This window comes from Phyllobates terribilis, unplaced genomic scaffold (genome assembly GCF_046119375.1).
Source record: "Phyllobates terribilis strain yellow unplaced genomic scaffold, ASM4611937v1 Scaffold_8__6_contigs__length_399053987, whole genome shotgun sequence".
NCBI classification, from domain to species: domain Eukaryota; kingdom Metazoa; phylum Chordata; class Amphibia; order Anura; family Dendrobatidae; genus Phyllobates; species Phyllobates terribilis.
The window spans coordinates 346,725,358-346,752,685 of NW_027362768.1; the positions used below are offsets into that span (position 1 = coordinate 346,725,358).

The 27,328-nt window shown below is 44.1% G+C and overlaps 12 non-coding genes and 1 pseudogene across 12 annotated transcripts; all 13 read left to right on the forward strand.

Annotated features, from left to right (window-relative positions):
• Positions 1–5,563: 5,563 nt before the first annotated feature.
• Positions 5,564–5,741, forward strand: LOC141160162 (U2 spliceosomal RNA; annotated as a pseudogene).
• Positions 5,742–6,856: 1,115 nt separating this feature from the next.
• On the forward strand, positions 6,857–7,047 carry LOC141158143 (U2 spliceosomal RNA). The gene has a single exon (XR_012248180.1). It is a non-coding gene; the product is annotated as a U2 spliceosomal RNA (small nuclear RNA).
• Positions 7,048–13,214: 6,167 nt separating this feature from the next.
• LOC141160231 (U2 spliceosomal RNA) lies at positions 13,215–13,399 on the forward strand. The gene has a single exon (XR_012250183.1). It is a non-coding gene; the product is annotated as a U2 spliceosomal RNA (small nuclear RNA).
• Positions 13,400–14,515: 1,116 nt separating this feature from the next.
• Positions 14,516–14,706, forward strand: LOC141158144 (U2 spliceosomal RNA). Its single transcript, XR_012248181.1, has one exon. It is a non-coding gene; the product is annotated as a U2 spliceosomal RNA (small nuclear RNA).
• Positions 14,707–15,821: 1,115 nt separating this feature from the next.
• Positions 15,822–16,012, forward strand: LOC141158145 (U2 spliceosomal RNA). The gene has a single exon (XR_012248182.1). It is a non-coding gene; the product is annotated as a U2 spliceosomal RNA (small nuclear RNA).
• A 1,118-nt stretch (positions 16,013–17,130) lies between these two features.
• LOC141158146 (U2 spliceosomal RNA) lies at positions 17,131–17,321 on the forward strand. Its single transcript, XR_012248183.1, has one exon. It is a non-coding gene; the product is annotated as a U2 spliceosomal RNA (small nuclear RNA).
• Positions 17,322–18,433: 1,112 nt separating this feature from the next.
• LOC141159570 (U2 spliceosomal RNA) lies at positions 18,434–18,624 on the forward strand. The gene has a single exon (XR_012249574.1). It is a non-coding gene; the product is annotated as a U2 spliceosomal RNA (small nuclear RNA).
• Positions 18,625–19,738: 1,114 nt separating this feature from the next.
• Positions 19,739–19,929, forward strand: LOC141158147 (U2 spliceosomal RNA). The gene has a single exon (XR_012248184.1). It is a non-coding gene; the product is annotated as a U2 spliceosomal RNA (small nuclear RNA).
• A 1,116-nt stretch (positions 19,930–21,045) lies between these two features.
• Positions 21,046–21,236, forward strand: LOC141159571 (U2 spliceosomal RNA). The gene has a single exon (XR_012249575.1). It is a non-coding gene; the product is annotated as a U2 spliceosomal RNA (small nuclear RNA).
• A 1,110-nt stretch (positions 21,237–22,346) lies between these two features.
• On the forward strand, positions 22,347–22,537 carry LOC141158148 (U2 spliceosomal RNA). The gene has a single exon (XR_012248185.1). It is a non-coding gene; the product is annotated as a U2 spliceosomal RNA (small nuclear RNA).
• Positions 22,538–23,653: 1,116 nt separating this feature from the next.
• Positions 23,654–23,844, forward strand: LOC141158150 (U2 spliceosomal RNA). Its single transcript, XR_012248187.1, has one exon. It is a non-coding gene; the product is annotated as a U2 spliceosomal RNA (small nuclear RNA).
• Positions 23,845–24,960: 1,116 nt separating this feature from the next.
• LOC141158151 (U2 spliceosomal RNA) lies at positions 24,961–25,151 on the forward strand. Its single transcript, XR_012248188.1, has one exon. It is a non-coding gene; the product is annotated as a U2 spliceosomal RNA (small nuclear RNA).
• A 1,116-nt stretch (positions 25,152–26,267) lies between these two features.
• Positions 26,268–26,458, forward strand: LOC141158152 (U2 spliceosomal RNA). The gene has a single exon (XR_012248189.1). It is a non-coding gene; the product is annotated as a U2 spliceosomal RNA (small nuclear RNA).
• Positions 26,459–27,328: the final 870 nt, after the last annotated feature.

The window sequence follows — 27,328 nt, forward strand, 5'->3', positions numbered from 1 at the left end:
GGCAATGGAACGCTGGCTGCGCGTGTCATAATAGGCTCTGAGCCTTTATATACCTGCGCACAGCAGCAGCCACCTTCAGTCTGCTGCTGGACAGCCAGCAGCAGCAGCAGCAGCAGGAGAGGTAATTAATCAGCAACCCTCCTGCTAAGGGTAGACAGCTGCTCGTTCCACCCCCCCCCCCCCGCCTTAATTGGTTCTCCTCCCTTCCAACGGTGTTGAGGCGGGTGGGAACAGCCGGGGATTGAGGGTACTGTGCTAAAAGAGGTGGAGTTATGCAGATCTAAAATGCGTGGATTGCAGCAGCAGCAAGCCGAAAAGTGCAGGCATGTGAGGGATCTAGAGGTTGACAGCATGTCTTCTTAACGGGAGTCCAGGTGGCCATCTCCACAAATGGACTTTTCAGAATCCTTGGGTGGCACCGTAGTCGGAAACCAATTCTGGTTATCGCTTCTCGGCCTTTTGGCTAAGATCAAGTGCAGTATGCCTGGTCTGGTCATTTAAAGGCTAGTACAGCTATGCTGTACTAAAAGGAGTGGTGGAGAGAGAAGGCGAACCTGGAAAGGATGGGAGTAGTTGTCCACTTCGCAGGGACCGGGGATGCCCGGGTCCGTAATGGTTTCAGGATCGAGGTCGCGCAGGAGAAGAGAATGCATTTTTCACTGGGATACCTGGTCAATATGGTGCTTTATGACATACTGAAGGTAAAGAAGGAGGAGATCGTATGCCTGCAGGAATTCAGGAGAGAGGGACGGTATGTGCTTGTTTTTTCTTCTGTTGGTGCATGCCAGAACCTGTACAGAGCCCTCAGGGAAAATGCTGACAATGACTTGCTTTCAGGACTTACTTTCACAGTCCTTTATTCCAGAGGGGACATACCCTTAGTGGTTTTCATGCATAATCCCTTTGTCCCCCTGGAAGAAATAGCGGATTTCCTTAAAAGACATTGTTCCTATGTACAGTATGCCCACAGAGTAGTTAGCATGGAGTCTGGACTGTGGACTGGGAAGCACAAGTTCTTTGTCCGTTTTGGGATAGACCCTCAGGGCCCTGGGGGTTTCCACTATCCCCCTTTAAATTTCAGCATTGGCAGGAATAATGGATATTTATTTTTCCCTGAAGCCCCCTTTTACTGCCGCAAATGTAACTCCTATGGCCACATGCAGGAGAACTGCCCTGAAGCAATGCTCTGCAGAAAATGTAATCTACCTGGGCACCGTGCAAAGGACTGCCCCAACCCTGTTGTATGTAATGGCTGTGGGGAGTCTGGACATGTGTACAGGGATTGCAGGGCACGCACTGGTGGAGCCAGGCTGTATGCCCAGGTTGCCTCTGCCAGCCCTGTAATGCCTGGTAGCAATGCTCTGCAGCAGAGCCGACCTCATGGAGCTGACTCCATTGTCAGCGAAGAGTTACTTGCCTCCTCAGCTGCAGGTAATCAGCTGCCCTCAGGCAATCAGCTGCTGAATCTCACACCTGTGAGTGCTGCTGTCCCTGTGACTCAGAGCGCTCCAGCAGCAGCCTCTATCTGCAGTGAGAGTGGGGGGCGGAGCTACAGAGCCGGTGACGTCAGAGGGGGCGGAGCTAGTCAAGGAGCTCAGCGAGCAGCTCCCAGTACTTGTGTCTGCCTGTGGTGAAGGAGATATGGAGGAGGCACTGAGCAGAACGCCCCATGTCTCCTGGGACAAGCTGCAGGCAGATGATGAGGAGGAGCAGAGTGTCAGTGCCAGTGGCACTAAGTGTGAAATAAAGGAGCAGGGGGATTTCACAGCAGCAACAAGGTCCTCTGAAGAGACCAGGGGGAATGCTGTGAAGAAACCCCGCCTCGCTTATCATTATGCAGATGAGGGCAGTGAAAGTCCCATGAGTGAGCGGGCTTATCCAGACTTGGTTTTCTCCCCTGATTGCGATTTTTTAGAGGGGGTTCCTGCCCTCACCTGTTACCAGTCCGGCTGCCAGCCCCCAGAAGGACAAGGCTGATACAGAAATGGGGGACATGTAGAAATCTCCATAAGAAAGTTCTGATATGGCTTCCAAAGCTTCACTTAATGTCCTATCCTTAAATGTGAGGCAGATGAAATCTAAAGGACGCAGGTGTACTGTGCTCAGGTATATCAGATCATTGGGAGCAGATATTTACTGCCTGCAGGAGTGCGGATTATCAGAAGTGCCGGACGATCAGGACTGGCCTCATGGACAGCACATCTGGTCTGGGTCTAAAGTAAATAAGAACGATGGTGTGGGGATCCTGCTGGGGAATGCAGAGTGCAGCATGGACAGCTACACAGTGGTGGAGGTGGGGAGGTGCATTATTGCCATAGTGAAATATAGGGGGTGGCGGGTAAGAATAGTTAACATCTATAGTCCTACCGGAAAAGAGGAGCGTCTTGCTCTCTTGGAAAAGGTTCAGTTATTTTTGCCAGGAAAGATTCCTACCATTTTTGTTGGTGACTTTAATTGTGTTACGGATGAAACCGGTGATGTAACCGGGAAAAAATTATCCCATTTAATTTCAGATTTTTCTTTTTCAGATGCCGCTACTTTAAGGTCGGACAATCCACCACCTACATATAGGGCGGACAGAGGGGGGATCGAATCACGTATTGACAGGATGCTTTTCTCCAAAAATCTGGAGTGCATTAGTTTTAAGCAGTGTGCGGTCCCCTTCTCGGACCACGAGTGTTTGAGGGGTATGTTCAGACAGAAAGGGAGCTTTGTGCATGGGAGGGGTGTATGGAAGCTGAATGTGAGGTTGCTAGAGGATGAAAGAGTGATGAGTGAGTTTAAAAAGAAGTATGAAAGGTGGGGATACTATAAAAACAGGTTTGCATGTGTGTTAGAATGGTGGGATTGGGTGAAGCAAGAAATCCAAAAATTTTTCAGAAAATGGGGCTACAAGAAAGCCGCCAAATATAGAAATAAATTCAAAGAATTAAATATGAGGATTGAATGGTTGAAAAAATGCAGTATGTCTGGGATTGATGTGAGTGATTTGTTAGTGGAAGCAAAGAATGAGTTAAAACGTGTGATTGAGAAAAAGGGGAAAGAAATAATGTACAGAACCAAAATAGAACACCTGGAAAAAAACGAAAAATGTACCAGATACTTTTTCAAAAAAATGAATGGAAAAAAAATGGATATGGATGAATTGCTGGATGAGAATGATGTGAGTATAACTGGAGAGGGTGTGATTGAGGAGGTGAATGGTTTCTATAGTAGACTGTATGGGGATAAATGGATTGATTCTGGTTTGATGGGTGAAGTGTTAGGTAGCTTGGAAGATAAATTGGATAATGATGAATGTGAGAACTTGTGTGAGGATGTGATTCTGGATGAAGTGAGAAAGGTGGTGTTCAGTGCTCAGAAAAACAAAACACCGGGTAAAGATGGTATACCAGTAGAGTTGTATGTGAAAGCGTGGGAGTGCATGGGTGCGGATCTGACGGAAGTATGTAAGTATATGTGGGAGAATGGAGAACTGTGTGAATCTATGAAAGAAGGTGTGGTTGTGTTAATCTATAAAAAAGGTGAAAAGAAAAAACTGGGGAATTGGAGGCCAATAACGCTTCTAAATTCCGACTACAAGGTGTATAGCAAGATTTTAGCAAACCGTATGCGTGAAGTGATTGGGAAGGTTGTCAAGGATGATCAAGTGTGTGCTGTGCCTGGGAGATGTATAAGTGATAATCTGTTGTTGTTGAGAGATGTGCTGGGAGACTGTAGAGATAGAAAGCAGAAGTGTATGTTGTTGGCTTTAGATTTTGAGAAGGCGTTTGATAGAGTGTCGCATGTGTTTATGTTTGAAGTGTTAGAAAAAATGGGTTTCCCTAAGAAGTTCCTAGATGGTGTGAGATGTTTGTATGATGATGTGACGAGTGAAGTTTTAGTGAATGGTTGGTTGTGTGATAAATTCCTGATTAAATCAGGTGTTAGACAGGGGTGCCCTCTCTCCCCTGTTTTGTTTGTTAGTGTGATTGAACCTTTGTTATGTATGATTAGGAGAGAGAAAGCGATAAGAGGAATGCTAATACCTGGGAGTAAAGGAATGAATGTCAAGGTGCTGGGATATATGGATGATGTGGTGATTGTGAGTGAGAGTATTGCGTCTATGAGTAGAGTGAAGTTATTATTGGATTTTTTCTGTGGTGCGTCTGCTTTTAGGGTAAACTGGGATAAATGTTGTTTTAAGTGTTTTGGTGATAGTAGGATTAAGATGGATGGTGTGACATGTATGGAAGGGCCGATTAAAGTCTTGGGTATATTGCTGAATGATGATCTGAAGGGTACTGAAAGTTGGGATGAGTGTGGGTTACGGATAGAGAAGAAACTGAATTTTTGGCGAATGCGTGAGTTGACATTGAATGGAAAGGTACTTATAATTAAGGCAGTAATACTTCCAATATTACTTTATGTTGCTGGGGTCTTTCCGTCCCCATACAAAAAAATAAAAAGAGTACAAAAATTAATTTTTACTTTTTTTTGGGGGAGTAAAATGGAAAAATTAAAGAGAGAATATTTATACAAAACATATCAGAATGGTGGTCTGAATTTTCCTGATATTGAAATATTCCTGAGCCTTAATTATATTAAAACGGTGGTAGTGCTAATGGGTAAAAAGAACAAAGGTGCATATATGTTGCGATATATGGCTGGATGGATGTTGTATGGGTTATGCTGGGTGAAAAAAGATGGAAGTGTGCCTGTGGCTTTTAAATGTCCTGTGTGGTATGAGGTGATTGAAAGGTTTGTTAGAAAGAATGATTTGCTGGCTGTGTCTATGTGTGAGTTTGAGAAACCAAAAGCGGTGATGGGAAAAATGAGAGCAAATGAGATTGAATGTAATATTAATGATTTAAGATTTAATGAAGTGGCGGATGCATGGGAAAAATTGGGTACGCATGGTATGTCGAATAAACAGAAGGATGTGGTGTGGATGGCTTTGCATGATATACTGCCTGTGAGAGATGTGCAAAAGAGAAGAGATTTGATCAGAACGAATGTATGTCCAAGAGAAGGGTGTGGAGCGAGTGAGACTGTGAGACATGTGATGTGGGATTGTGATTATGCATATAGTGTGTGGAAAGGTGTGGGTGGTCTATGTAAGGAATTAGCAGGTGTGAGTTATATTAACTGGAGAGTGGCTATGTTTGGTATTGGTGCATGTGGAAAGGTGAATGAAAGGATTTTGTGGTTAATAATGGTGTGTGTCATGGAAAGCCTTTGGGATGTGAGAAACCTGGCTTTGTTCAAAAGAAAAACTGTACCTATTAATGACTGTATTCGGTTAATTCTATCTAGGTTGTACCTTATATATAAATGGGACAAGAGTAGAGGTGGTGGATTGGACGCTGAGGGCATTTGGAAGGTCATGAAATGGCGTCATCTGGTAAAGTACCAGTAATTTTATGTACCTTCATGAGAGTAATATAGCACAAATATACTAACTCTGATTTTGGAAACATAAATTTATAAAAAGAATAAAGATTAACCATGATGATGAGTTATAGTTGAGCAACTATTTTGAAGGTTTTGGCGGACTTTCATACTGTTGTTTACAACAACCTGAATGGTTTTAAAAAAAAAAAAAAAAATCTGTTCTTATCAGTTTAATATCTGATACGTCCCCTATCTGGGGACCATATATTAAATGGATTTTTAGAACAGGGAGATGGAAAAAGAGCTTGCTCTGTCCACTCCACGCATTGACCTGGTATTGCAGTATCTCCAGGACCGGTGCACCCCTTCTTTAATGCAGTTTCTAAAATCAGAAAGAATTGAATTCAATGCTTTTTGTTCATTTGGCTTGTTTGTCGGATTTTGGGATGGACTCTTTGGCTTTGCTTTTCTTCTCCTCATTGGATTTTTCATGTTAAAAGTTGCAGAAGCCAGATGACAAGCTCATTTTGGTTCAACTTCAGCAACTGTGCATTGCATTGCCATGTAATGTAATGCAATGCTATCTATCTAGCTCTCCCTCTATACTTCCTTTTGGATAAACAGACATATTAGGCAAGCATTTTGGAGCTTTCACCTAAATAACTACAGGTGGTGAGATAAGCTGCACAATATAATTGACCTTTCAGTATATTGTTGCACACACACCATCTATTTAGCAAATGCCCTTGTTATCAACAGCAGCCTTTTAAACTCACCTGAGCTAACAGGTATGTGAGCTGGTTACTCTGCTGCGCTTAAAATTTCTTTTTTGGTTTGCTACAATGCCTTTTCTGAAACGTTGTCTCCCTCTGCTGGAACACTGACTTCTTTCATTTAATGCCTGCAGACTATAAAAGAGAAACCAACCCAAAAAGTTTGGTTGATTAGTCTGTGGCATTCTTTTAAACTGTTGCTTATGGCGGTCTCTGTGAGCTTCTCAGTGACATTCAGCCATCCAGGTATCCCGCCTGCAGTAGACGGAATGTGGCAATGGAACGCTGGCTGCGCGTGTCATAATAGGCTCTGAGCCTTTATATACCTGCGCACAGCAGCAGCCACCTTCAGTCTGCTGCTGGACAGCCAGCAGCAGCAGCAGCAGGAGAGGTAATTAATCAGCAACCCTCCTGCTAAGGGTAGACAGCTGCTCGTTCCACCCCCCCCCCGCCTTAATTGGTTCTCCTCCCTTCCAACGGTGTTGAGGCGGGTGGGAGCAGCCGGGGGTTGAGGGTACTGTGCTAAAAGAGGTGGAGTTATGCATATCTAAAACGCGTGGATTGCAGCAGCAGCAAGCCGAAAAGTGCAGGCATGTGAGGGATCTAGAGGTTGACAGCATGTCTTCTTAACGGGAGTCCAGGTGGCCATCTCCACAAATGGACTTTTCAGAATCCTTGGGTGGCACCGTAGTCGGAAACCAATTCTGGTTATCGCTTCTCGGCCTTTTGGCTAAGATCAAGTGTAGTATCTGTTCTTATCAGTTTAATATCTGATACGTCCCCTATCTGGGGACCATATATTAAATGGATTTTTAGAACAGGGAGATGGAAAAAGAGCTTGCTCTGTCCACTCCACGCATTGACCTGGTATTGCAGTATCTCCAGGACCGGTGCACCCCTTCTTTAATGCAGTTTCTAAAATCAGAAAGAATTGAATTCAATGCTTTTTGTTCATTTGGCTTGTTTGTCGGATTTTGGGATGGACTCTTTGGCTTTGCTTTTCTTCTCCTCATTGGATTTTTCATGTTAAAAGTTGCAGAAGCCAGATGACAAGCTCATTTTGGTTCAACTTCAGCAACTGTGCATTGCATTGCCATGTAATGTAATGCAATGCTATCTATCTAGCTCTCCCTCTATACTTCCTTTTGGATAAACAGACATATTAGGCAAGCATTTTGGAGCTTTCACCTAAATAACTACAGGTGGTGAGATAAGCTGCACAATATAATTGACCTTTCAGTATATTGTTGCACACACACCATCTATTTAGCAAATGCCCTTGTTATCAACAGCAGCCTTTTAAACTCACCTGAGCTAACAGGTATGTGAGCTGGTTACTCTGCTGCGCTTAAAATTTCTTTTTTGGTTTGCTACAATGCCTTTTCTGAAACGTTGTCTCCCTCTGCTGGAACACTGACTTCTTTCATTTAATGCCTGCAGACTATAAAAGAGAAACCAACCCAAAAAGTTTGGTTGATTAGTCTGTGGCATTCTTTTAAAGTGTTGCTTATGGCGGTCTCTGTGAGCTTCTCAGTGACATTCAGCCATCCAGGTATCCCGCCTGCAGTAGACGGAATGTGGCAATGGAACGCTGGCTGCGCGTGTCATAATAGGCTCTGAGCCTTTATATACCTGCGCACAGCAGCAGCCACCTTCAGTCTGCTGCTGGACAGCCAGCAGCAGCAGCAGCAGGAGAGGTAATTAATCAGCAACCCTCCTGCTAAGGGTAGACAGCTGCTCGTTCCACCCCCCCCCCCGCCTTAATTGGTTCTCCTCCCTTCCAACGGTGTTGAGGCGGGTGGGAACAGCCGGGGGTTGAGGGTACTGTGCTAAAAGAGGTGGAGTTATGCAGATCTAAAACGCGTGGATTGCAGCAGCAGCAAGCCGAAAAGTGCAGGCATGTGAGGGATCTAGAGGTTGACAGCATGTCTTCTTAACGGGAGTCCAGGTGGCCATCTCCACAAATGGACTTTTCAGAATCCTTGGGTGGCACCGTAGTCGGAAACCAATTCTGGTTATCGCTTCTCGGCCTTTTGGCTAAGATCAAGTGTCTTGCCTGAGAGGATCCTTGTGTGTCTCCCTCTTAGCCTAGCAGCTTATGCTGCTTGCTGCTTTTGGGAGGGAGGTGAGAGGAAACGAGCTGCGATCATGGCGGTTATTCGCTTCGCGGAGCCCGGAGAAGCCCGGGTAAAATATGGAATCCGGATCGATTTTGATGCCGTGGATGAAGATAAATTCACACTGAGACATGTGGTTAATGATGTCCTTTTTGGAATACTGGAGGTGAAGAAAGAAGAAATCCTCTGCCTGCAGCAGTCAAGATGCAAATTCACCCTGGTTTTTTCTACAATGTTTTCCTGTAACAACTTCTATGCCTGTCTGAAGATGAATAATGAGAGGGAGGAGCTGTCTGGACTCACTTTCACTATCCTATACTCTGCTGGTGAGTTGCCTCTTACTCTGTTTATGTATAATCCCCATGTGCCCCTGGAGCTGATTTACATATTCTTGAGGAAGCACTGTACAGTTATCAAACCTGCTGTGAAAGTACTGAATGAAGCAGGGCTCTGGTCAGGCAAATATAAGTTTGTGGTGAAGTTTCATGAGAGCCTGGATGAGCCTGGAGGAATTCATTACCCTCCATCAAATTTCTCCATAGGCAGGGAGAGAGGCTACCTCTTTTTTCCCAATGCACCCAGATTCTGCAGACATTGCTGGAGATAGGACATACTCAAACAGACTGTACCTCTATTGCAGAGCATGTGTGCAGGAAATGTAACCAAGTCGGCCACTCTAGTAACCAGTGCACAAATGTGATAGTCTGCAATCTCTGTGGAGAGAAAGGTCACGCTTTCAAAGACTGTAATTTGAGACCTAAAACTTATGCGGGTGTTGCACAGAGAAATGTGGATCTTCCCCAGCCGGAGTTTATACAGGATGAGCTGGATGAGATGACCAGTGAGGAGGTGGAGGAGAGGAGGAGACTTGCAGAAGATGATAAACGCAGACAGCATGCAGATGTTATAGCAGAGGCAACTAGGTTGAGAGTGACACAAAACACTCAGGGAAGCAGTAGAGTTCATGCCGTAAATAAACATCAGACTGAAGTAACTGACTGTATGGAAGTGAGCTCCGTGCAGGAGGCAGAGGCTGATGTGCCAAATATGGCAGTTACTATGGGAGGTGAAGAAGATGTGGAATCCAGCTTATCCAAAACACCAATTATAAAGTGGGATGAAAGTCCATCAGACCCAGAGAGTGAATGTGGTCAGGGGGACCATACATCCAGAAGACAGGCGGACTCAGAAGAGGAAGAGTTATCCACGCCAAAAAAACAAAGGAGGAATCCTTCCCCTTTAAGTGTAGGAAGCATTAGCCCCATGAGAGTGTACCCTACAGCCCTTGATCCCCAAAATGAACCTTTTTTAGGGGAAGGAGCGGGCTACACCGTCTGCATATCCGGCGTACCCCCTCCAGAAGGACTAGGATGAAGAACAAATGGGCATGCTGTCGTGACCTGCCTCACCAAATTGAGAGATGGGTTCCCAAGCTGCTCAAGTGGCAATCCTGTCACTAAATGTTAGACAAATTAAATCAGTACCAAGAAGAACTATGATTTTAGATTTTCTAAAAAATTTACATGCAGATATTTATTGTTTGCAGGAATGTGGGATTTCTGAATCTCTGGACGACAACGTGTGGCCGCAAGGCCAATGTGTCTGGTCGGGGTCTGTTGAAAATAAAAACAGTGGGGTTGGGATTTTATTGGGGAATAGGGGGTTGAAAATAGAATCCTACACAGTTGTGGAGGCTGGGAGGTGTTTGGTATGTGAAATAAACTGTAGAGGGTGGAGATTTAAAATACTTAATATGTATGCCCCAGTAGGAAAAGAAGAAAGGCTGGAGCTTTTTGAAAAGATGTGTTTTTTTTTTCTTTCTGGGAAAATACCCATTGTTTGTGTTGGGGATTTTAATTGTGTGACGGAAGGAGAAAAGGTGGATGTCACTGGGAAAAAGTTAAAAAATCTAATAGAGGATTTCTCTTTTGTTGATGCTGCTGAGATAATGTTGGGAAAACCTCCTCCTGCCACATATAAAGCAGATAGGGGGGGCATTGAATCGAGGATTGATCGTATTCTTTTCTCTAATCATATTGTTTGTAAAAAGTTCCAGCAGGATGACGTTATTTTTTCGGATCATGTGTGTATGAGAGCACTTTTGGAAGATACAGTTTCCTTTGCATATGGAAGAGGTGTGTGGAAACTAAATGTGCGGTTGTTAGAGGATCACAGGATTATGAAAGATTTCAGAAGGATGTATGTGAAGTGGAAGGATCGGAAGAGGGATTTTGTGAATGTGCTGGAATGGTGGGACTGGATGAAGAAGGAAATAAGTTTTTTCTTCAAGAAATGGGGAAAGAGGAAAGGAGCCAATAACAGGAAGAAATTTAATGAGTTAAGTATGAAGTTAGAGTGGCTGAGGAAACTAAGAATGATTGGAATTGAAGTGGATGATTTGATGTGTCAGGTGAGAAATGATATTAAAAACTTTATTAATGAGAAGGGCAAAGAAATCATTTACAGGTCCAAAATTGAGCATTTGGAAAAAAATGAAAAATGTACTAGGTTCTTTTTCAAAAAAGTGTTTGGGAAGAAAGTGGATATGGATGAGGTGAAGAATGTGAATGGTGTGTATGTCAAGGGGAAGGAAGTGATGAAAGAGGTTGAATTGTTTTACAAGGAGTTGTATGGGTCAAAATGGATTGATGAGGGGATGATGAATGATGTGTTGGGAAAATTGGAAGGACATTTGAGTGAGGATGAGGGTGGGCTGCTGGATGATGAGATTGTACTAGATGAAGTGAAGATGGTGGTGATGTCTGCAAGTAAAAATAAGACTCCTGGAAAAGATGGTTTGCCTGTAGAGTTGTATATGAAAGAATGGGATACTTTGGGTAAAGACTTACTTGAGGTATGTCGGTATATTTTTCAGAATAATGTTTTGAGTGAATCTATGAGAGAAGGGGTAGTTGTTCTGATTCACAAGAAGGGTGATCGAAAGGATTTGGGAAATTGGAGGCCTATTACCCTTTTGAATGTGGATTATAAAGTTTTCAGCAAATTACTCGCAAATAGGATGCGTAATGTAATTGATCGTGTGATCGGAGAGGATCAAGTGTGTTCAATACCTGGTAGGAGTATGAATGACAACTTGGTTTTGTTGAGGGATGTGATTGGTGATTGTTTGAGTCGCAAACAGAAATGTATGTTGTTTTCAGTAGATTTTGAGAAGGCTTTTGACAGAGTGTCGCATTTTTTCATGTTTAATGTTTTGGCGAGGATGGGGTTTTCTAGAAATTTTGTGAGTTGTGTGAGAAGTCTGTACTGTAATGTGTCAAGTGAGTTTCTGGTGAACGGGTGGTTGAGTGATAAGGTTTGGGTTAAGTCTGGAGTGCGGCAGGGGTGTCCCATGTCCCCTATTCTGTTTATAAGTGTGATTGAGGTTTTTTTGTGTATGGTAAGGAAAGATAAGGTCATGAGAGGTGTGCTGATTCCTGGGAGTGGAGGAAAAGATGTGAGAATTTTGGGATATATGGATGATGTGGTGATAGTGAATGAAAACATGGCTGCAATGAATAGGGCCAGATTAATGTTAAGCATGTTTTGTAGTGCCTCAGCGTTTAGAGTAAATTGGGGAAAATGCTCCTTTAAATGCTTTGGAGATAACAACATCAAGATGGATGAGGTAACGTGTGAGGAAGGGGCAATTAAGGTATTAGGGATTAAATTTAATGAAAATCTAAAGGGAAATGAAAGCTGGAATGATTGTGGGAAGAGAATGGAGCAGAAGTTGAACTTTTGGAGGATGAGGGAACTAACTTTGACAGGTAAAGTGTTAATCATCAAAGCAGTAGTATTGCCGATCCTGTTGTTTGTGGCAAATGTGTACCCCGCTGCATCTAGGAAGATCAGAAAAACAGAGAAAATAATCTTTAACTTCCTTTGGGGAAGTCGTATGGAGAAGTTGAAGAGAGAGCATGTTTATAAGATGTGTGTGAATGGTGGCCTAGATTTTCCAAATGTTGAGTTCTTTTTAGGTGTGAGTTACGTGAAAATGATTGTGGTATGTTTGGGGAAGGATAATAAATGTGCTTGCATGATGAAGTATTCTGCTGGTTGGATGTTTTATGGTTTGAATTGGTTTCAGAGAGATGCCACGGTGCCGGTTGCTTTTAATTGTCCTGTATGGTATGAAATTGTAGAGAAATTCATCAGAAAGTTTGATTTGCTGTCTGTAGGTATGAATGAGTTCAGGAATAAGAAAAAAGTGATCACGAAGGTGCGAGATAGAGAGATTGTTTGTAACATTGTGGGGTTGAGAGGTGAGGATGTATCTGATATGTGGAAGAAATTAGGAACACAAGGTATGTCAAATAGACAGAAAGACATTGCATGGATGATGTTGCATGACATTTTGCCTGTGAGGGAGGTACAAAAGAGGCATGATTTGATCAGGACAGAAGTGTGTCCGAGAGATGGGTGTGGTGCAAAAGAGTATATTAGACACTTGGTATGGGATTGTGATTTTGCATATGATGTGTGGAAAGGTATGGGAAGTCTATGTAATGAACTGGCAGGAGTGACGTATGTAAATTGGAAGGTTGCAATGTTCGGTATGGGTGCTTGTAGTAGGTTCAAAGACAGAGTTCTGTGGCTTTTGACAGTGTGTGTGATAGAAAGTCTATGGGATGCAAGAAACTTGTTAGTGTTTAAAAGGAAAACAATGTCGGTAAATGAGTGTTTAAAGTTGATTCTGTCAAGGATGTATGTGATCTATCTATGGGATAAAAAGTGTGGAAATATTATTGATGCAGAAGGAATATGGAAGTTCAAGAAATGAAGATTTCTTGTAAAGTACAAATAGAATAAGTAATTTTGTTGTAGTTCCTTTTTGGTTCAATTCAAAATCCTTTAAAAAATTTTATAAAAAAAAAAAAAAAATCCATGATATGATGAGAGGTTGCCTATCATACAAGCTTGCATGAGCCAATTTGATAAAGCACAGCCAATCTGACATGGAAAAAAAAAAAAAAAAAAAAATCTGTTCTTATCAGTTTAATATCTGATACGTCCCCTATCTGGGGACCATATATTAAATGGATTTTTAGAACAGGGAGATGGAAAAAGAGCTTGCTCTGTCCACTCCACGCATTGACCTGGTATTGCAGTATCTCCAGGACCGGTGCACCCCTTCTTTAATGCAGTTTCTAAAATCAGAAAGAATTGAATTCAATGCTTTTTGTTCATTTGGCTTGTTTGTCGGATTTTGGGATGGACTCTTTGGCTTTGCTTTTCTTCTCCTCATTGGATTTTTCATGTTAAAAGTTGCAGAAGCCAGATGACAAGCTCATTTTGGTTCAACTTCAGCAACTGTGCATTGCATTGCCATGTAATGTAATGCAATGCTATCTATCTAGCTCTCCCTCTATACTTCCTTTTGGATAAACAGACATATTAGGCAAGCATTTTGGAGCTTTCACCTAAATAACTACAGGTGGTGAGATAAGCTGCACAATATAATTGACCTTTCAGTATATTGTTGCACACACACCATCTATTTAGCAAATGCCCTTGTTATCAACAGCAGCCTTTTAAACTCACCTGAGCTAACAGGTATGTGAGCTGGTTACTCTGCTGCACTTAAAATTTCTTTTTTGGTTTGCTACAATGCCTTTTCTGAAACGTTGTCTCCCTCTGCTGGAACACTGACTTCTTTCATTTAATGCCTGCAGACTATAAAAGAGAAACCAACCCAAAAAGTTTGGTTGATTAGTCTGTGGCATTCTTTTAAACTGTTGCTTATGGCGGTCTCTGTGAGCTTCTCAGTGACATTCAGCCATCCAGGTATCCCGCCTGCAGTAGACGGAATGTGGCAATGGAACGCTGGCTGCGCGTGTCATAATAGGCTCTGAGCCTTTATATACCTGCGCACAGCAGCAGCCACCTTCAGTCTGCTGCTGGACAGCCAGCAGCAGCAGCAGCAGGAGAGGTAATTAATCAGCAACCCTCCTGCTAAGGGTAGATAGCTGCTCGTTCCACCCCCCCCCCCGCCTTAATTGGTTCTCCTCCCTTCCAACGGTGTTGAGGCGGGTGGGAACAGCCGGGGGTTGAGGGTACTGTGCTAAAAGAGGTGGAGTTATGCAGATCTAAAACGCGTGGATTGCAGCAGCAGCAAGCCGAAAAGTGCAGGCATGTGAGGGATCTAGAGGTTGACAGCATGTCTTCTTAACGGGAGTCCAGGTGGCCATCTCCACAAATGGACTTTTCAGAATCCTTGGGTGGCACCGTAGTCGGAAACCAATTCTGGTTATCGCTTCTCGGCCTTTTGGCTAAGATCAAGTGTAGTATCTGTTCTTATCAGTTTAATATCTGATACGTCCCCTATCTGGGGACCATATATTAAATGGATTTTTAGAACAGGGAGATGGAAAAAGAGCTTGCTCTGTCCACTCCACGCATTGACCTGGTATTGCAGTATCTCCAGGACCGGTGCACCCCTTCTTTAATGCAGTTTCTAAAATCAGAAAGAATTGAATTCAATGCTTTTTGTTCATTTGGCTTGTTTGTCGGATTTTGGGATGGACTCTTTGGCTTTGCTTTTCTTCTCCTCATTGGATTTTTCATGTTAAAAGTTGCAGAAGCCAGATGACAAGCTCATTTTGGTTCAACTTCAGCAACTGTGCATTGCATTGCCATGTAATGTAATGCAATGCTATCTATCTAGCTCTCCCTCTATACTTCCTTTTGGATAAACAGACATATTAGGCAAGCATTTTGGAGCTTTCACCTAAATAACTACAGGTGGTGAGATAAGCTGCACAATATAATTGACCTTTCAGTATATTGTTGCACACACACCATCTATTTAGCAAATGCCCTTGTTATCAACAGCAGCCTTTTAAACTCACCTGAGCTAACAGGTATGTGAGCTGGTTACTCTGCTGCGCTTAAAATGTCTTTTTTGGTTTGCTACAATGCCTTTTCTGAAACGTTGTCTCCCTCTGCTGGAACACTGACTTCTTTCATTTAATGCCTGCAGACTATAAAAGAGAAACCAACCCAAAAAGTTTGGTTGATTAGTCTGTGGCATTCTTTTAAACTGTTGCTTATGGCGGTCTCTGTGAGCTTCTCAGTGACATTCAGCCATCCAGGTATCCCGCCTGCAGTAGACGGAATGTGGCAATGGAACGCTGGCTGCGCGTGTCATAATAGGCTCTGAGCCTTTATATACCTGCGCACAGCAGCAGCCACCTTCAGTCTGCTGCTGGACAGCCAGCAGCAGCAGCAGCAGGAGAGGTAATTAATCAGCAACCCTCCTGCTAAGGGTAAACAGCTGCTCGTTCCACCCCCCCCCCGCCTTAATTGGTTCTCCTCCCTTCCAACGGTGTTGAGGCGGGTGGGAACAGCCGGGGGTTGAGGGTACTGTGCTAAAAGAGGTGGAGTTATGCAGATCTAAAACGCGTGGATTGCAGCAGCAGCAAGCCGAAAAGTGCAGGCATGTGAGGGATCTAGAGGTTGACAGCATGTCTTCTTAACGGGAGTCCAGGTGGCCATCTCCACAAATGGACTTTTCAGAATCCTTGGGTGGCACCGTAGTCGGAAACCAATTCTGGTTATCGCTTCTCGGCCTTTTGGCTAAGATCAAGTGTAGTATCTGTTCTTATCAGTTTAATATCTGATACGTCCCCTATCTGGGGACCATATATTAAATGGATTTTTAGAACAGGGAGATGGAAAAAGAGCTTGCTCTGTCCACTCCACGCATTGACCTGGTATTGCAGTATCTCCAGGACCGGTGCACCCCTTCTTTAATGCAGTTTCTAAAATCAGAAAGAATTGAATTCAATGCTTTTTGTTCATTTGGCTTGTTTGTCGGATTTTGGGATGGACTCTTTGGCTTTGCTTTTCTTCTCCTCATTGGATTTTTCATGTTAAAAGTTGCAGAAGCCAGATGACAAGCTCATTTTGGTTCAACTTCAGCAACTGTGCATTGCATTGCCATGTAATGTAATGCAATGCTATCTATCTAGCTCCCCCTCTATACTTCCTTTTGGATAAACAGACATATTAGGCAAGCATTTTGGAGCTTTCACCTAAATAACTACAGGTGGTGAGATAAGCTGCACAATATAATTGACCTTTCAGTATATTGTTGCACACACACCATCTATTTAGCAAATGCCCTTGTTATCAACAGCAGCCTTTTAAACTCACCTGAGCTAACAGGTATGTGAGCTGGTTACTCTGCTGCGCTTAAAATTTCTTTTTTGGTTTGCTACAATGCCTTTTCTGAAACGTTGTCTCCCTCTGCTGGAACACTGACTTCTTTCATTTAATGCCTGCAGACTATAAAAGAGAAACCAACCCAAAAAGTTTGGTTGATTAGTCTGTGGCATTCTTTTAAACTGTTGCTTATGGCGGTCTCTGTGAGCTTCTCAGTGACATTCAGCCATCCAGGTATCCCGCCTGCAGTAGACGGAATGTGGCAATGGAACGCTGGCTGCGCGTGTCATAATAGGCTCTGAGCCTTTATATACCTGCGCACAGCAGCAGCCACCTTCAGTCTGCTGCTGGACAGCCAGCAGCAGCAGCAGCAGGAGAGGTAATTAATCAGCAACCCTCCTGCTAAGGGTAGACAGCTGCTCGTTCCACCCCCCCCCCCCCGCCTTAATTGGTTCTTCTCCCTTCCAACGGTGTTGAGGCGGGTGGGAACAGCCGGGGGTTGAGGGTACTGTGCTAAAAGAGGTGGAGTTATGCAGATCTAAAACGCGTGGATTGCAGCAGCAGCAAGCCGAAAAGTGCAGGCATGTGAGGGATCTAGAGGTTGACAGCATGTCTTCTTAACGGGAGTCCAGGTGGCCATCTCCACAAATGGACTTTTCAGAATCCTTGGGTGGCACCGTAGTCGGAAACCAATTCTGGTTATCGCTTCTCGGCCTTTTGGCTAAGATCAAGTGTAGTATCTGTTCTTATCAGTTTAATATCTGATACGTCCCCTATCTGGGGACCATATATTAAATGGATTTTTAGAACAGGGAGATGGAAAAAGAGCTTGCTCTGTCCACTCCACGCATTGACCTGGTATTGCAGTATCTCCAGGACCGGTGCACCCCTTCTTTAATGCAGTTTCTAAAATCAGAAAGAATTGAATTCAATGCTTTTTGTTCATTTGGCTTGTTTGTCGGATTTTGGGATGGACTCTTTGGCTTTGCTTTTCTTCTCCTCATTGGATTTTTCATGTTAAAAGTTGCAGAAGCCAGATGACAAGCTCATTTTGGTTCAACTTCAGCAACTGTGCATTGCATTGCCATGTAATGTAATGCAATGCTATCTATCTAGCTCTCCCTCTATACTTCCTTTTGGATAAACAGACATATTAGGCAAGCATTTTGGAGCTTTCACCTAAATAACTACAGGTGGTGAGATAAGCTGCACAATATAATTGACCTTTCAGTATATTGTTGCACACACACCATCTATTTAGCAAATGCCCTTGTTATCAACAGCAGCCTTTTAAACTCACCTGAGCTAACAGGTATGTGAGCTGGTTACTCTGCTGCGCTTAAAATTTCTTTTTTTGGCTTGCTACAATGCCTTTTCTGAAACGTTGTCTCCCTCTGCTGGAACACTGACTTCTTTCATTTAATGCCTGCAGACTATAAAAGAGAAACCAACCCAAAAAGTTTGGTTGATTAGTCTGTGGCATTCTTTTAAACTGTTGCTTATGGCGGTCTCTGTGAGCTTCTCAGTGACATTCAGCCATCCAGGTATCCCGCCTGCAGTAGACGGAATGTGGCAATGGAACGCTGGCTGCGCGTGTCATAATAGGCTCTGAGCCTTTATATACCTGCGCACAGCAGCAGCCACCTTCAGTCTGCTGCTGGACAGCCAGCAGCAGCAGCAGGAGAGGTAATTAATCAGCAACCCTCCTGCTAAGGGTAGACAGCTGCTCGTTCCACCCCCCCCCGCCTTAATTGGTTCTCCTCCCTTCCAACGGTGTTGAGGCGGGCGGGAACAGCCGGGGGTTGAGGGTACTGTGCTAAAAGAGGTGGAGTTATGCAGATCTAAAACGCGTGGATTGCAGCAGCAGCAAGCCGAAAAGTGCAGGCATGTGAGGGATCTAGAGGTTGACAGCATGTCTTCTTAACGGGAGTCCAGGTGGCCATCTCCACAAATGGACTTTTCAGAATCCTTGGGTGGCACCGTAGTCGGAAACCAATTCTGGTTATCGCTTCTCGGCCTTTTGGCTAAGATCAAGTGTAGTATCTGTTCTTATCAGTTTAATATCTGATACGTCCCCTATCTGGGGACCATATATTAAATGGATTTTTAGAACAGGGAGATGGAAAAAGAGCTTGCTCTGTCCACTCCACGCATTGACCTGGTATTGCAGTATCTCCAGGACTGGTGCACCCCTTCTTTAATGCAGTTTCTAAAATCAGAAAGAATTGAATTCAATGCTTTTTGTTCATTTGGCTTGTTTGTCGGATTTTGGGATGGACTCTTTGGCTTTGCTTTTCTTCTCATTGGATTTTTCATGTTAAAAGTTGCAGAAGCCAGATGACAAGCTCATTTTGGTTCAACTTCAGCAACTGTGCATTGCATTGCCATGTAATGTAATGCAATGCTATCTATCTAGCTCTCCCTCTATACTTCCTTTTGGATAAACAGACATATTAGGCAAGCATTTTGGAGCTTTCACCTAAATAACTACAGGTGGTGAGATAAGCTGCACAATATAATTGACCTTTCAGTATATTGTTGCACACACACCATCTATTTAGCAAATGCCCTTGTTATCAACAGCAGCCTTTTAAACTCACCTGAGCTAACAGGTATGTGAGCTGGTTACTCTGCTGCGCTTAAAATTTCTTTTTTGGTTTGCTACAATGCCTTTTCTGAAACGTTGTCTCCCTCTGCTGGAACACTGACTTCTTTCATTTAATGCCTGCAGACTATAAAAGAGAAACCAACCCAAAAAGTTTGGTTGATTAGTCTGTGGCATTCTTTTAAACTGTTGCTTATGGCGGTCTCTGTGAGCTTCTCAGTGACATTCAGCCATCCAGGTATCCCGCCTGCAGTAGACGGAATGTGGCAATGGAACGCTGGCTGCGCGTGTCATAATAGGCTCTGAGCCTTTATATACCTGCGCACAGCAGCAGCCACCTTCAGTCTGCTGCTGGACAGCCAGCAGCAGCAGCAGCAGGAGAGGTAATTAATCAGCAACCTTCCTGCTAAGGGTAGACAGCTGCTCGTTCCACCACCCCCCCCCGCCTTAATTGGTTCTTCTCCCTTCCAACGGTGTTGAGGCGGGTGGGAACAGCCGGGGGTTGAGGGTACTGTGCTAAAAGAGGTGGAGTTATGCAGATCTAAAACGCGTGGATTGCAGCAGCAGCAAGCCGAAAAGTGCAGGCATGTGAGGGATCTAGAGGTTGACAGCATGTCTTCTTAACGGGAGTCCAGGTGGCCATCTCCACAAATGGACTTTTCAGAATCCTTGGGTGGCACCGTAGTCGGAAACCAATTCTGGTTATCGCTTCTCGGCCTTTTGGCTAAGATCAAGTGTAGTATCTGTTCTTATCAGTTTAATATCTGATACGTCCCCTATCTGGGGACCATATATTAAATGGATTTTTAGAACAGGGAGATGGAAAAAGAGCTTGCTCTGTCCACTCCACGCATTGACCTGGTATTGCAGTATCTCCAGGACCGGTGCACCCCTTCTTTAATGCAGTTTCTAAAATCAGAAAGAATTGAATTCAATGCTTTTTGTTCATTTGGCTTGTTTGTCGGATTTTGGGATGGACTCTTTGGCTTTGCTTTTCTTCTCCTCATTGGATTTTTCATGTTAAAAGTTGCAGAAGCCAGATGACAAGCTCATTTTGGTTCAACTTCAGCAACTGTGCATTGCATTGCCATGTAATGTAATGCAATGCTATCTATCTAGCTCTCCCTCTATACTTCCTTTTGGATAAACAGACATATTAGGCAAGCATTTTGGAGCTTTCACCTAAATAACTACAGGTGGTGAGATAAGCTGCACAATATAATTGACCTTTCAGTATATTGTTGCACACACACCATCTATTTAGCAAATGCCCTTGTTATCAACAGCAGCCTTTTAAACTCACCTGAGCTAACAGGTATGTGAGCTGGTTACTCTGCTGCGCTTAAAATTTCTTTTTTTGGCTTGCTACAATGCCTTTTCTGAAACGTTGTCTCCCTCTGCTGGAACACTGACTTCTTTCATTTAATGCCTGCAGACTATAAAAGAGAAACCAACCCAAAAAGTTTGGTTGATTAGTCTGTGGCATTCTTTTAAACTGTTGCTTATGGCGGTCTCTGTGAGCTTCTCAGTGACATTCAGCCATCCAGGTATCCCGCCTGCAGTAGACGGAATGTGGCAATGGAACGCTGGCTGCGCGTGTCATAATAGGCTCTGAGCCTTTATATACCTGCGCACAGCAGCAGCCACCTTCAGTCTGCTGCTGGACAGCCAGCAGCAGCAGCAGCAGGAGAGGTAATTAATCAGCAACCCTCCTGCTAAGGGTAGACAGCTGCTCGTTCCACCCCCCCCCCGCCTTAATTGGTTCTCCTCCCTTCCAACGGTGTTGAGGCGGGCGGGAACAGCCGGGGGTTGAGGGTACTGTGCTAAAAGAGGTGGAGTTATGCAGATCTAAAACGCGTGGATTGCAGCAGCAGCAAGCCGAAAAGTGCAGGCATGTGAGGGATCTAGAGGTTGACAGCATGTCTTCTTAACGGGAGTCCAGGTGGCCATCTCCACAAATGGACTTTTCAGAATCCTTGGGTGGCACCGTAGTCGGAAACCAATTCTGGTTATCGCTTCTCGGCCTTTTGGCTAAGATCAAGTGTAGTATCTGTTCTTATCAGTTTAATATCTGATACGTCCCCTATCTGGGGACCATATATTAAATGGATTTTTAGAACAGGGAGATGGAAAAAGAGCTTGCTCTGTCCACTCCACGCATTGACCTGGTATTGCAGTATCTCCAGGACTGGTGCACCCCTTCTTTAATGCAGTTTCTAAAATCAGAAAGAATTGAATTCAATGCTTTTTGTTCATTTGGCTTGTTTGTCGGATTTTGGGATGGACTCTTTGGCTTTGCTTTTCTTCTCATTGGATTTTTCATGTTAAAAGTTGCAGAAGCCAGATGACAAGCTCATTTTGGTTCAACTTCAGCAACTGTGCATTGCATTGCCATGTAATGTAATGCAATGCTATCTATCTAGCTCTCCCTCTATACTTCCTTTTGGATAAACAGACATATTAGGCAAGCATTTTGGAGCTTTCACCTAAATAACTACAGGTGGTGAGATAAGCTGCACAATATAATTGACCTTTCAGTATATTGTTGCACACACACCATCTATTTAGCAAATGCCCTTGTTATCAACAGCAGCCTTTTAAACTCACCTGAGCTAACAGGTATGTGAGCTGGTTACTCTGCTGCGCTTAAAATTTCTTTTTTGGTTTGCTACAATGCCTTTTCTGAAACGTTGTCTCCCTCTGCTGGAACACTGACTTCTTTCATTTAATGCCTGCAGACTATAAAAGAGAAACCAACCCAAAAAGTTTGGTTGATTAGTCTGTGGCATTCTTTTAAACTGTTGCTTATGGCGGTCTCTGTGAGCTTCTCAGTGACATTCAGCCATCCAGGTATCCCGCCTGCAGTAGACGGAATGTGGCAATGGAACGCTGGCTGCGCGTGTCATAATAGGCTCTGAGCCTTTATATACCTGCGCACAGCAGCAGCCACCTTCAGTCTGCTGCTGGACAGCCAGCAGCAGCAGCAGGAGAGGTAATTAATCAGCAACCCTCCTGCTAAGGGTAGACAGCTGCTCGTTCCACCCCCCCCCCCGCCTTAATTGGTTCTCCTCCCTTCCAACGGTGTTGAGGCGGGTGGGAACAGCCGGGGGTTGAGGGTACTGTGCTAAAAGAGGTGGAGTTATGCAGATCTAAAACGCGTGGATTGCAGCAGCAGCAAGCCGAAAAGTGCAGGCATGTGAGGGATCTAGAGGTTGACAGCATGTCTTCTTAACGGGAGTCCAGGTGGCCATCTCCACAAATGGACTTTTCAGAATCCTTGGGTGGCACCGTAGTCGGAAACCAATTCTGGTTATCGCTTCTCGGCCTTTTGGCTAAGATCAAGTGTAGTATCTGTTCTTATCAGTTTAATATCTGATACGTCCCCTATCTGGGGACCATATATTAAATGGATTTTTAGAACAGGGAGATGGAAAAAGAGCTTGCTCTGTCCACTCCACGCATTGACCTGGTATTGCAGTATCTCCAGGACCGGTGCACCCCTTCTTTAATGCAGTTTCTAAAATCAGAAAGAATTGAATTCAATGCTTTTTGTTCATTTGGCTTGTTTGTCGGATTTTGGGATGGACTCTTTGGCTTTGCTTTTCTTCTCCTCATTGGATTTTTCATGTTAAAAGTTGCAGAAGCCAGATGACAAGCTCATTTTGGTTCAACTTCAGCAACTGTGCATTGCATTGCCATGTAATGTAATGCAATGCTATCTATCTAGCTCTCCCTCTATACTTCCTTTTGGATAAACAGACATATTAGGCAAGCATTTTGGAGCTTTCACCTAAATAACTACAGGTGGTGAGATAAGCTGCACAATATAATTGACCTTTCAGTATATTGTTGCACACACACCATCTATTTAGCAAATGCCCTTGTTATCAACAGCAGCCTTTTAAACTCACCTGAGCTAACAGGTATGTGAGCTGGTTACTCTGCTGCGCTTAAAATTTCTTTTTTGGTTTGCTACAATGCCTTTTCTGAAACGTTGTCTCCCTCTGCTGGAACACTGACTTCTTTCATTTAATGCCTGCAGACTATAAAAGAGAAACCAACCCAAAAAGTTTGGTTGATTAGTCTGTGGCATTCTTTTAAACTGTTGCTTATGGCGGTCTCTGTGAGCTTCTCAGTGACATTCAGCCATCCAGGTATCCCGCCTGCAGTAGACGGAATGTGGCAATGGAATGCTGGCTGCGCGTGTCATAATAGGCTCTGAGCCTTTATATACCTGCGCACAGCAGCAGCCACCTTCAGTCTGCTGCTGGACAGCCAGCAGCAGCAGCAGCAGGAGAGGTAATTAATCAGCAACCCTCCTGCTAAGGGTAGACAGCTGCTCGTTCCACCCCCCCCCCCGCCTTAATTGGTTCTCCTCCCTTCCAACGGTGTTGAGGCGGGTGGGAACAGCCGGGGGTTGAGGGTACTGTGCTAAAAGAGGTGGAGTTATGCAGATCTAAAACGCGTGGATTGCAGCAGCAGCAAGCCGAAAAGTGCAGGCATGTGAGGGATCTAGAGGTTGACAGCATGTCTTCTTAACGGGAGACCAGGTGGCCATCTCCACAAATGGACTTTTCAGAATCCTTGGGTGGCACCGTAGTCGGAAACCAATTCTGGTTATCGCTTCTCGGCCTTTTGGCTAAGATCAAGTGTAGTATCTGTTCTTATCAGTTTAATATCTGATACGTCCCCTATCTGGGGACCATATATTAAATGGATTTTTAGAACAGGGAGATGGAAAAAGAGCTTGCTCTGTCCACTCCACGCATTGACCTGGTATTGCAGTATCTCCAGGACCGGTGCACCCCTTCCTTAATGCAGTTTCTAAAATCAGAAAGAATTGAATTCAATGCTTTTTGTTCATTTGGCTTGTTTGTCGGATTTTGGGATGGACTCTTTGGCTTTGCTTTTCTTCTCCTCATTGGATTTTTCATGTTAAAAGTTGCAGAAGCCAGATGACAAGCTCATTTTGGTTCAACTTCAGCAACTGTGCATTGCATTGCCATGTAATGTAATGCAATGCTATCTATCTAGCTCTCCCTCTATACTTCCTTTTGGATAAACAGACATATTAGGCAAGCATTTTGGAGCTTTCACCTAAATAACTACAGGTGGTGAGATAAGCTGCACAATATAATTGACCTTTCAGTATATTGTTGCACACACACCATCTATTTAGCAAATGCCCTTGTTATCAACAGCAGCCTTTTAAACTCACCTGAGCTAACAGGTATGTGAGCTGGTTACTCTGCTGCGCTTAAAATTTCTTTTTTGGTTTGCTACAATGCCTTTTCTGAAACGTTGTCTCCCTCTGCTGGAACACTGACTTCTTTCATTTAATGCCTGCAGACTATAAAAGAGAAACCAACCCAAAAAGTTTGGTTGATTAGTCTGTGGCATTCTTTTAAACTGTTGCTTATGGCGGTCTCTGTGAGCTTCTCAGTGACATTCAGCCATCCAGGTATCCCGCCTGCAGTAGACGGAATGTGGCAATGGAACGCTGGCTGCGCGTGTCATAATAGGCTCTGAGCCTTTATATACCTGCGCACAGCAGCAGCCACCTTCAGTCTGCTGCTGGACAGCCAGCAGCAGCAGCAGCAGGAGAGGTAATTAATCAGCAACCCTCCTGCTAAGGGTAGACAGCTGCTCGTTCCACCCCCCCCCCCGCCTTAATTGGTTCTCCTCCCTTCCAACGGTGTTGAGGCGGGTGGGAACAGCCGGGGGTTGAGGGTACTGTGCTAAAAGAGGTGGAGTTATGCAGATCTAAAACGCGTGGATTGCAGCAGCAGCAAGCCGAAAAGTGCAGGCATGTGAGGGATCTAGAGGTTGACAGCATGTCTTCTTAACGGGAGTCCAGGTGGCCATCTCCACAAATGGACTTTTCAGAATCCTTGGGTGGCACCGTAGTCGGAAACCAATTCTGGTTATCGCTTCTCGGCCTTTTGGCTAAGATCAAGTGTAGTATCTGTTCTTATCAGTTTAATATCTGATACGTCCCCTATCTGGGGACCATATATTAAATGGATTTTTAGAACAGGGAGATGGAAAAAGAGCTTGCTCTGTCCACTCCACGCATTGACCTGGTATTGCAGTATCTCCAGGACCGGTGCACCCCTTCTTTAATGCAGTTTCTAAAATCAGAAAGAATTGAATTCAATGCTTTTTGTTCATTTGGCTTGTTTGTCGGATTTTGGGATGGACTCTTTGGCTTTGCTTTTCTTCTCCTCATTGGATTTTTCATGTTAAAAGTTGCAGAAGCCAGATGACAAGCTCATTTTGGTTCAACTTCAGCAACTGTGCATTGCATTGCCATGTAATGTAATGCAATGCTATCTATCTAGCTCTCCCTCTATACTTCCTTTTGGATAAACAGACATATTAGGCAAGCATTTTGGAGCTTTCACCTAAATAACTACAGGTGGTGAGATAAGCTGCACAATATAATTGACCTTTCAGTATATTGTTGCACACACACCATCTATTTAGCAAATGCCCTTGTTATCAACAGCAGCCTTTTAAACTCACCTGAGCTAACAGGTATGTGAGCTGGTTACTCTGCTGCGCTTAAAATTTCTTTTTTGGTTTGCTACAATGCCTTTTCTGAAACGTTGTCTCCCTCTGCTGGAACACTGACTTCTTTCATTTAATGCCTGCAGACTATAAAAGAGAAACCAACTCAAAAAGTTTGGTTGATTAGTCTGTGGCATTCTTTTAAACTGTTGCTTATGGCGGTCTCTGTGAGCTTCTCAGTGACATTCAGCCATCCAGGTATCCCGCCTGCAGTAGACGGAATGTGGCAATGGAACGCTGGCTGCGCGTGTCATAATAGGCTCTGAGCCTTTATATACCTGCGCACAGCAGCAGCCACCTTCAGTCTGCTGCTGGACAGCCAGCAGCAGCAGCAGCAGGAGAGGTAATTAATCAGCAACCCTCCTGCTAAGGGTAGACAGCTGCTCGTTCCACCCCCCCCCCCGCCTTAATTGGTTCTCCTCCCTTCCAACGGTGTTGAGGCGGGTGGGAACAGCCGGGGGTTGAGGGTACTGTGCTAAAAGAGGTGGAGTTATGCAGATCTAAAACGCGTGGATTGCAGCAGCAGCAAGCCGAAAAGTGCAGGCATGTGAGGGATCTAGAGGTTGACAGCATGTCTTCTTAACGGGAGTCCAGGTGGCCATCTCCACAAATGGACTTTTCAGAATCCTTGGGTGGCACCGTAGTCGGAAACCAATTCTGGTTATCGCTTCTCGGCCTTTTGGCTAAGATCAAGTGTAGTATCTGTTCTTATCAGTTTAATATCTGATACGTCCCCTATCTGGGGACCATATATTAAATGGATTTTTAGAACAGGGAGATGGAAAAAGAGCTTGCTCTGTCCACTCCACGCATTGACCTGGTATTGCAGTATCTCCAGGACCGGTGCACCCCTTCTTTAATGCAGTTTCTAAAATCAGAAAGAATTGAATTCAATGCTTTTTGTTCATTTGGCTTGTTTGTCGGATTTTGGGATGGACTCTTTGGCTTTGCTTTTCTTCTCCTCATTGGATTTTTCATGTTAAAAGTTGCAGAAGCCAGATGACAAGCTCATTTTGGTTCAACTTCAGCAACTGTGCATTGCATTGCCATGTAATGTAATGCAATGCTATCTATCTAGCTCTCCCTCTATACTTCCTTTTGGATAAACAGACATATTAGGCAAGCATTTTGGAGCTTTCACCTAAATAACTACAGGTGGTGAGATAAGCTGCACAATATAATTGACCTTTCAGTATATTGTTGCACACACACCATCTATTTAGCAAATGCCCTTGTTATCAACAGCAGCCTTTTAAACTCACCTGAGCTAACAGGTATGTGAGCTGGTTACTCTGCTGCGCTTAAAATTTCTTTTTTGGTTTGCTACAATGCCTTTTCTGAAACGTTGTCTCCCTCTGCTGGAACACTGACTTCTTTCATTTAATGCCTGCAGACTATAAAAGAGAAACCAACCCAAAAAGTTTGGTTGATTAGTCTGTGGCATTCTTTTAAACTGTTGCTTGTGGCGGTCTCTGTGAGCTTCTCAGTGACATTCAGCCATCCAGGTATCCCGCCTGCAGTAGACGGAATGTGGCAATGGAACGCTGGCTGCGCGTGTCATAATAGGCTCTGAGCCTTTATATACCTGCGCACAGCAGCAGCCACCTTCAGTCTGCTGCTGGACAGCCAGCAGCAGCAGCAGCAGGAGAGGTAATTAATCAGCAACCCTCCTGCTAAGGGTAGACAGCTGCTCGTTCCACCCCCCCCCCCGCCTTAATTGGTTC